Genomic DNA, 8,308 nt, shown 5'->3' on the forward strand with positions numbered 1-8,308 from the left:
TTCTGAGTATATAGCAATACAATGGATAAACGTCAGTTGGAATTAGGAGGAAATTCTGGGAATACTTTCATACGTGGAAGAAAAATGGAAGATTTTTCTCTTACTGACAAATCATAGTTCAGAAATAGTGCCATCTAACTAACTAGACGTATAATGTTGCTTCTACTTTAATAATAAAATAAGCAGCAATGAAATGAAAATGGAAACAGTATTACTAGTAAAATAACTAAATGATATGAAAAATTTAAAAGTTTGGCTTCCTTTCCGACATGTTGTTTTCATAGTTCATAGATATCAGTATTCCTCGTTTTAATGGAAGACAGAACCTAACTTTCTTAAACACTAGAACAAATAAATTTCTCGAGTAATTTTATGTATTATCTGTATATACTGAAAGGAAAATATATATTCATATCATATAATGGCATTATTGAGAGAACTTTATTCATTACTTTAACTTATCTTGATTTAACAGTTTTCCAAATTTTATCATAAACTGTCAAGGAAGCCAGACCAGTTTCAAAAGCCAATGGGGAGAGAGTCCCTGAATATGAATGCCTTGACTACGTCATTGCTATTCCATGCTTGCTTGTGATAAGAAAGTAAACCTGTTGAGCCTCATAGCAAAGGACACAGTTCGAAAGCCTTCGAAAATAGAAGGTCATCCCCAAGAGGTCGTATTCCGAAAGTCGTACCCCAAGGAAGTCGTCCCAACGAGGTCGTACCAAGGAGGTCGTACCCAAGAGATCATCTCCAAGAGGTCGTCACCCCATTAGGTCGTGTCCAGAAAGGTCGTACTCAGGAGGTCGTACCCAAGAGATCATCTACAAGAGGTCGTATTTAGAAGGTCGTGTCCAAAGAGGTTTTACCCAAGAGATCACCTCCCAAGAGGTCGTATTTAGGAGGTCGTACTCAAATGATCACCTCCCAAGAGGTCGTATTTAGGAGGTCGTGTCCAAAAGAGGTTGTGTCTAAAAGAGGTCGTACCCAAGAAATCGTCACCGGGAGGTCGTAACCCACCCCCTCCCACTTCCCACACACACCCAAGGAGGTCGTACCAAGGAAGTCGTCCCCAAGAGGTCGTACCAAGGAAGTCGTCCCCAAAGGAGTCGTCCCCAAAGGAGTCGTCCCCAAGAGGTCGTACCAAGGAAGTCGTCCCCAAAGGAGTCGTCCCCAAGAGGTCGTGCCCAAACGTATATCCAAGCCATTGAAGTCGAGTGACCTTCCTAAAAAATTCCGAAGGTTTGATGGAACCGCCGCTGACAAAAGAACCAAATTGGCTGGCATATGATTCTTCGAAATCTCTGGATTATACTGAATACTGATCACACTTGACTTTTGTCTCCGTCTTCCTGGAGTTTGTAGTTTTTTTATTAACAGAGCACACGACATAAGTGGCTGAAATATTTTCTTTAAACTAATAGAATATATAGTTGGCTCTAACTAGGATAAACGGTATCTCTCTTATAAAAAAAAAAAATCCTCACTTTGGAATAGCCTTTCATCTATCACGTGATAACAGTAGCTTCATATTTCAATTAAGATACGTGATGCGGATCAACTTTTTTGGGTGAATACAAAAACAAATTATTTTTCGGTGAATACAAAAACTAATTATCAGAAATATCTATGTGAAAAGTCAAAAGTCAGACGAGTTTCGTTTGGAATTATTTTTTCCTGCCTCTGCGTATTTCATATATGGTACATATCTGTATTTCATCGTTTTTATACAAGAGGTGTTATTATTTACACTGAAGCAATTTTCGCTGTCATTTTAATCTTTAGTTATTTTGACTGATTTCATGCGCCTCTCAGTTATGATAATATAGGCTGAGATGTTGGTTTTGTTATGCATTGCAATTGGAAGTATACATATATGGTATACATACTCCAGCTGCCTTAAATAAAAAGGAGTATTTGAAATATTTTCTTACATTTTACAACTTTTGTGTATGTGCTGTTCTGTCGTAAAACTATATTACATTTCCATTACGATCTTAGTATATATAACTTTTAACTGGAATTTATCTCATTTGGGGTATTTTTTAAATTATGGATACCACATTGTGAAATATGCGATTATCTTTATTGCACTGTATATTTTTATCCTAGCTCCTTCATAAGGGCTAATTTACAAATGCTATTGACATCCGTCATTGCAATTTCGTGTAATCATTTTAATTGTCTTGAGTTTCAGAGTGATCCAGAAATATAGTCTCATTAGGCACACTACATAAAACACATTGCACGAAACAAACACTAATATTACAATAACATATAGCTTCATAAATTTAAAATCAACTGTGGCAATTATTCGCGGATTATTTGCATAATTTGAATAACAGTGCTCCAAGGACCTCATCGGAAATGGTTTCTCCTGGAACGATTCAACACAAGCTAAAGGTGTTGGGGTGTGATGTTTACTGAATATTCATGCATGTATTTTTCAATAGCGTAACTAATATTTAGTTTCTGAAAAGTAATATCACACACACACACACACACACGAATAACCAAACATAAGAAATCACAGTAAAAGTTGGAAGACACATAGATGCCAATCATTTTAATATTGTAGGAAGACCTCGACATATACTAGACGAATTCACCACTCTTGAATCAATCATGATTAACCTGACAGTACCTACTCTTATCCACAACTCATCTTTTACCAAACTGTTTATTGCCTAATTACTTATTCAGATTCTTTGTTTACACTTCCCTCCTTGTTTCTTTGTATTAACCCCTGGCCCTTTTACTGTTGTTCAGTGTTTTTATTCTGTTTTTCGTCATTATTCACTTGTAATTTAAAAAAGAACTTTTAACTATTTTATTTAATTATGATGTTAGCAAAAATATAATGTGTATATCTTTTACTTCTTATACGCAATTGAGTCTACTCTCAATTTCAGCATATTGGAGTATGGAGACGCGTTCTGTCCTTTATCCATTAATTAATCACCGACGTTTAGTATCTCCTCCATACATTTCCCAGGCTGAAATTGCGAGTAGACATCAATTGCGTTTAAGCAGTGAAAGATATACACATATATATGCTTGCTAACACCATAATTGAAACCCCATTAAAAAAAAATTTATTACACTGAATAAAGAATAAAACCAATAAAAGCACAGAACAACAGTGAAAGGGCCAAGGGCCAATACAAAGAAACAAGGAACCCACAGCGGTAGCGTAAGCATTACACAAAAAATTGTTGTGGAGGGGAGTTTAAACAAAGAATCTGATAGGTAATGACGCAATAAACAGTGGGATACAAGATTATTGGTGGTTAAGAGTAGGTACAGTTAGCTTAAACATGACTGATTCAAGAGTTGTGAGTTCGTCTAGTATATGTCATGGGGGTCTTCCTACATATTCAACATGACTGGCATCGAGTATGTGTGTCTTGCTACTTTTACTATAATTTCTTATGCTAGGTTATTCGTGTGTGTGTGTGTGTGTGTGTGTGTGTGTGGATATTACTTTTCAGAAACTAAATGTTAGGTACGCTACTGAAAAATACATGTGTGATTATTCAGTAAACGTCACGCCCCTACACCTTTAAGCTTGTGTTGATGGTTCCAGGAGAAATATGAAGTATATATATATATATATATATATATATATATATATATATATATATATATATATATGAATGAACTGATCACGAAGTATATAAAACGTGATGCTATGTATAAATTAAAATTTTTTGGTTTTTTTTTTTGCCACGAAGGAAAAAAATTGAAAAAAACGAGTTGGCCGAGTACTTTCGGTCCTATTCGGACCCTTTACTGAGGCATACTGGTTTTACAAGAACACCATAGTCAAAAGAAGGCTTAATATACAAACTGACACTACCAAATTAGCCTAAGGGCGATTTTCACTCTACAGAGAGGAGGAGGAGTCATAGGCTAGCCACACCTTGAAGGATACCCGCGGTAAACAAGTGATTCTTCCAGAAAAAACAGTACATTTGAAAACAACCCGGGAGCATATACAATTTAATATCATGAATTTTTACACAAACTTTCCCAACAAAAAATTATTATTAATGAAAAGACGAAAGAAAATATAAATATATATATATATCGAGCAAGAGAAAGAGGGAGAGAAAAATATCGAACCAGAGAAGAGAGAGGACCGGAGAGGAGAGAAGAGAGAGAGAGAAGAGAGACGACGAGAGAGAGACGAGAGAGAGAGAGAGAGAGAGAGAGAGAGAGAGATGAGAGAGAGAAAGAGAGAGAGAAAGACAGAGAGAGAGGAGAGAGAGAGAGAGAGAGTGAAAGACAGAGAGAGAGAGAGAGAGAGAGAGAGAGGAGAGAGAGAGAGAGAGAGAGAGAGAGAGAGAATTAATAACTATATACCATGTGGGACTAATTTATAGTTGTTCATTTATTTTGAGGTCCTTCATAAAACATCTTACAAATATATGGGTCCAAATGGTACATTCCCAGACTAAGATTTAGGTTGTTTTTATTGTGAGTGATTTGTATAATTGCCGATTCCAGTAAATTTCTGAAACAAATCATTAGATCTAGCAATTACCGAGCATCACCCCAATTAATACAATGAGATTTTTCACTCAGATGGATAAACAGTGCATTTGAAGTCTGGGCTGTTCTAACTGAATACATATGCTGCTTAACCCGAACACATAAATTCTTACTAGACTGACCAACGTAAAACGATGGGCAATCCTTACAAGGAATTTTGTAAATGATGTGTTATTCTTAATTAGCATATCTTTAATGGTATTGGTTATAAGAGAACACTACATTAACATTAAATGATTTAAATATTGATTTTATGGTTTCAAATCCACGAAAATAAGGTAAGCTAAGTACATTTTTAGGGATTTCTTTTTCATTAATAGCAACATTATAAAACTTTTATGAGCTTTTTGATAACATAAATCAATTAAATGAGGTGGGTAGCAGAGATCGTTTCCTATCTTTTTTATGTATTTCTATTTCTTGGTCCAGGTATTGTGGACTCGTGATACGCAAACGCGTAGGAACATAGAAGAAAAAATTGAAATTTTAATATTAAGATGGTGGCCAGAATAAAAAATGTACATATTGTTAATTATTTGTGGGGTTTTCTATAAATACTGAATTTGCATTGGAAAGATTCTCTATGTATTAATACATCTAGGAAAGGGATGACATTGTTATTTCAATTTCAACAGTGAATTTTATGGATGGCACTAAATTATTCAATTTAGACAGTAAATCATTTACATCGATACCACTAGTAAGACTACTAAGATATCATCGACATATCGGTACCATTTTAAGGGGATAAGTGTGATATTCGGGAGGTGTTGTCTCTCAAAAAATTCCATATATAAGTTTGAAAGGAGAGGTGATAAAGGGTTTACCCATGGCCATACCAAATATTTGTTGGTAATATTCTCCATTAAAAATAAAAATCTCGCAATCACAAATACATAAAACTTAATTAAGGAAATTATGTGACTAACGGACATAGGCAATCATGCAGTACAAGCTCATTACTTAAATATTCTAGCACAGAGTCAATAGGGACTTTTGTAAACAAAGAACATACATCAAAACTGACAAAAATATCGCTAGGGTTTAGTACAATGTTATTTAATTTCCTCTACAAGATCAAGAGAATTCCGGATGTGTGAATTAGATACAGTTCCTAGTAGCGGGGATAAACAGTTTAGTAAGATATTTAGATAGTTTATAAGCAATTGACCCTACAGTACTAATAATTGGGCGCATAGGTTGTTTTCCTTATGAGTTTTGACTAGGCCATATAAATAAGGTAATGAGGACACTTTACAGTTAACTGACACAAAAGTTCTTTTTTATCTTTCAGAATTTGTTTGATATTGATATTAATTAAGTTTTTTATTACTTGGTCCAACGGATTTTTTGCAAGTTTTTTGTAAGTATTTCATCCTCAAGTAATGTATGCATGCGTGATATGTAGTCAGTTTTGTCAAGAACCACTAAAACTATTGGATTTATCAGCCTTGGTAATGTGTAAGCTATTATCATTCTTCAATTCTTTTAAACTTTTCCTGTAGCGAGCGGGAAGTTATCTTCATGGTAGGCATGCGTAGCACTATATGTCATGCCTTTGATAATGTCTAAATGATTTTGTGGTATATCACAGTATTTTTTCAAACTTATATAAAGATGTCGCTATTGATAAAGCTGAGGGTTTGTTACAAGTGAAGAAAGACAGCCCAAAGCCTAATGCGCGCACTGCATTATCACTTATTTGTTTGCTCGATAAATTCACCACACAATCACTTCTAGCATTTTTGGTCCAATCACTGGCGTTGATAAGGTTGTTTAATTTTCTTTCCAGTTTTCTAATCAAAGTGTCTGTAGTTCTACGAAGTTTTCCATAAATTTCTTGCCTTAATGCGTGTTCCAATCAGCGGGGAATCGAATAGTTGAAGTTACGTCGGGCTTTTTCCAGTTCTTTAAATTTCTCCTTTTCACTCCATTTTCGCGGCAGCAATGTGACGTTTTAATATGAGTGATGAAAACTCATTAAAAAGGATGTTGATCGTATCTTCTTATGCGGTATGGTAGCAATGATTTGGGTAACACTTGTTCCGCCAGGCATTTTTTCAGAATTTCAGGTGAATTCTGGTAGAGTGCGCTGCTTGTAAAGACTTGGAGAAAGAGGTGACGAAACAGCTCAAACAGTGGGAACAGGAAAGCAAAAGTAAACGTGGCCCTCATGATGAATAACTTGATCACGAAGTATATAAAAACGTGATGCTATGGTATAAATAAAGGTTTTTTTGCCACGAAGGAAAAAAATGAAAAAAAACGATTTGGCCGAGTACTTTCGGTCTATTCGGACCCTTACTGAGGCATACTGGTTTTTACAAAGAACACCATAGTCAAAAGAAGGCTAGTGTCAGTTTGTATATTAAGCCTTCTTTTGACTATGGTGTTCTTTGTAAAAACCAGTATGCCTCAGTAAAGGGTCCGAATAGGACCGAAAGTACTCGGCCAACTCGTTTTTTCATTTTTTTCCTTCGTGGCAAAAAACCTTTATTTATACATAGCATCACGTTTTATATACTTCGTGATCAAGTTATTCATCATGAGGGCCACGTTTACTTTTGCTTTCCTGTTCCCACTGTTGAGCTGTTTCGTCACCTCTTTCTCCAAGTCTTTACAAGCAGCGCACTCTACCAGAATTCACCTGAAATTCCTGAAAAAATGCCTGGCGGAACAAGTGTTACCAAATCATTGCTACCATACCGCATAAGAAGATACGATCAACATCCTTTTAATGAGTTTTCATCACTCATATTAAAACGTCACATTGCTGCCGCGAAAATGGAGGAGGAGGAGAAATTTAAAGAACTGGAAAAAGCCCGACGTAACTTCAACTATTCGATTCCCGCTGATTGGAAACACGCATTAAGGCAAGAAATTTATGGAAAACTTCGTAGAACTACAGACACTTGATTAGAAAACTGGAAAGAAAATTAAACAACCTTATCAACGCCAGTGATTGGACCAAAAAATGCTAGAAGTGATTGTGTGGTGAATTTATCGAGCAAACAAATAAGTGATAATGCAGTGCGCGCATTAGGCTTTGGGCTGTCTTTCTTCACTTGTACAAACCTCAGCTTTATCAATAGCGACATCTATATAAGTTTGAAAAATACTGTGATATACCACAAAATCATTTAGACATTATCAAAGCATGACATATAGTGCTACGCATGCCTACCATGAAGATAACTTCCCCGCTCGCTACAGGAAAAGTTTAAAAGTGAAGAATGATAATAGCTTACACATTACCAAGGCTGATAAATCCAATAGTTTAGTGGTTCTTGACAAAACTGACTACATATCACGCATGCATACATTACTTGAGGATGAAATAACTTACAAAAAACTTGCAAAAAATCCGTGGACCAAGTAATAAAAAAAACTTTAATATCAATATCAAACAAATTTCTGAAAGATAAAAAAGAACTTTTGTGTCAGTTAACTGTAAAGTGTCCCTCATTACCTTATTTATATGGCCTAGTCAAAACTCATAAGGAAAACAAACTATGCGCCCAATTATTAGTACTGTAGGGTCAATTGCTTATAAACTATCTAAATATCTTACTAAACTGTTATCCCCGCTACTAGGAACTGTATCTAATTCACACATCCGGAATTCTCTTGATCTTGTAGAGAAATTAAATAACATTGTACTAAACCCTAGCGATATTTTTGTCAGTTTTGATGTATGTTCTTTGTTTACAAAGTCCTATTGACTCTGTGCTAGAATATTTAAGTAATGAGCTGT

Source organism: Macrobrachium nipponense, chromosome 9 (assembly GCF_015104395.2).
Source record: "Macrobrachium nipponense isolate FS-2020 chromosome 9, ASM1510439v2, whole genome shotgun sequence".
NCBI lineage: Eukaryota > Metazoa > Arthropoda > Malacostraca > Decapoda > Palaemonidae > Macrobrachium > Macrobrachium nipponense.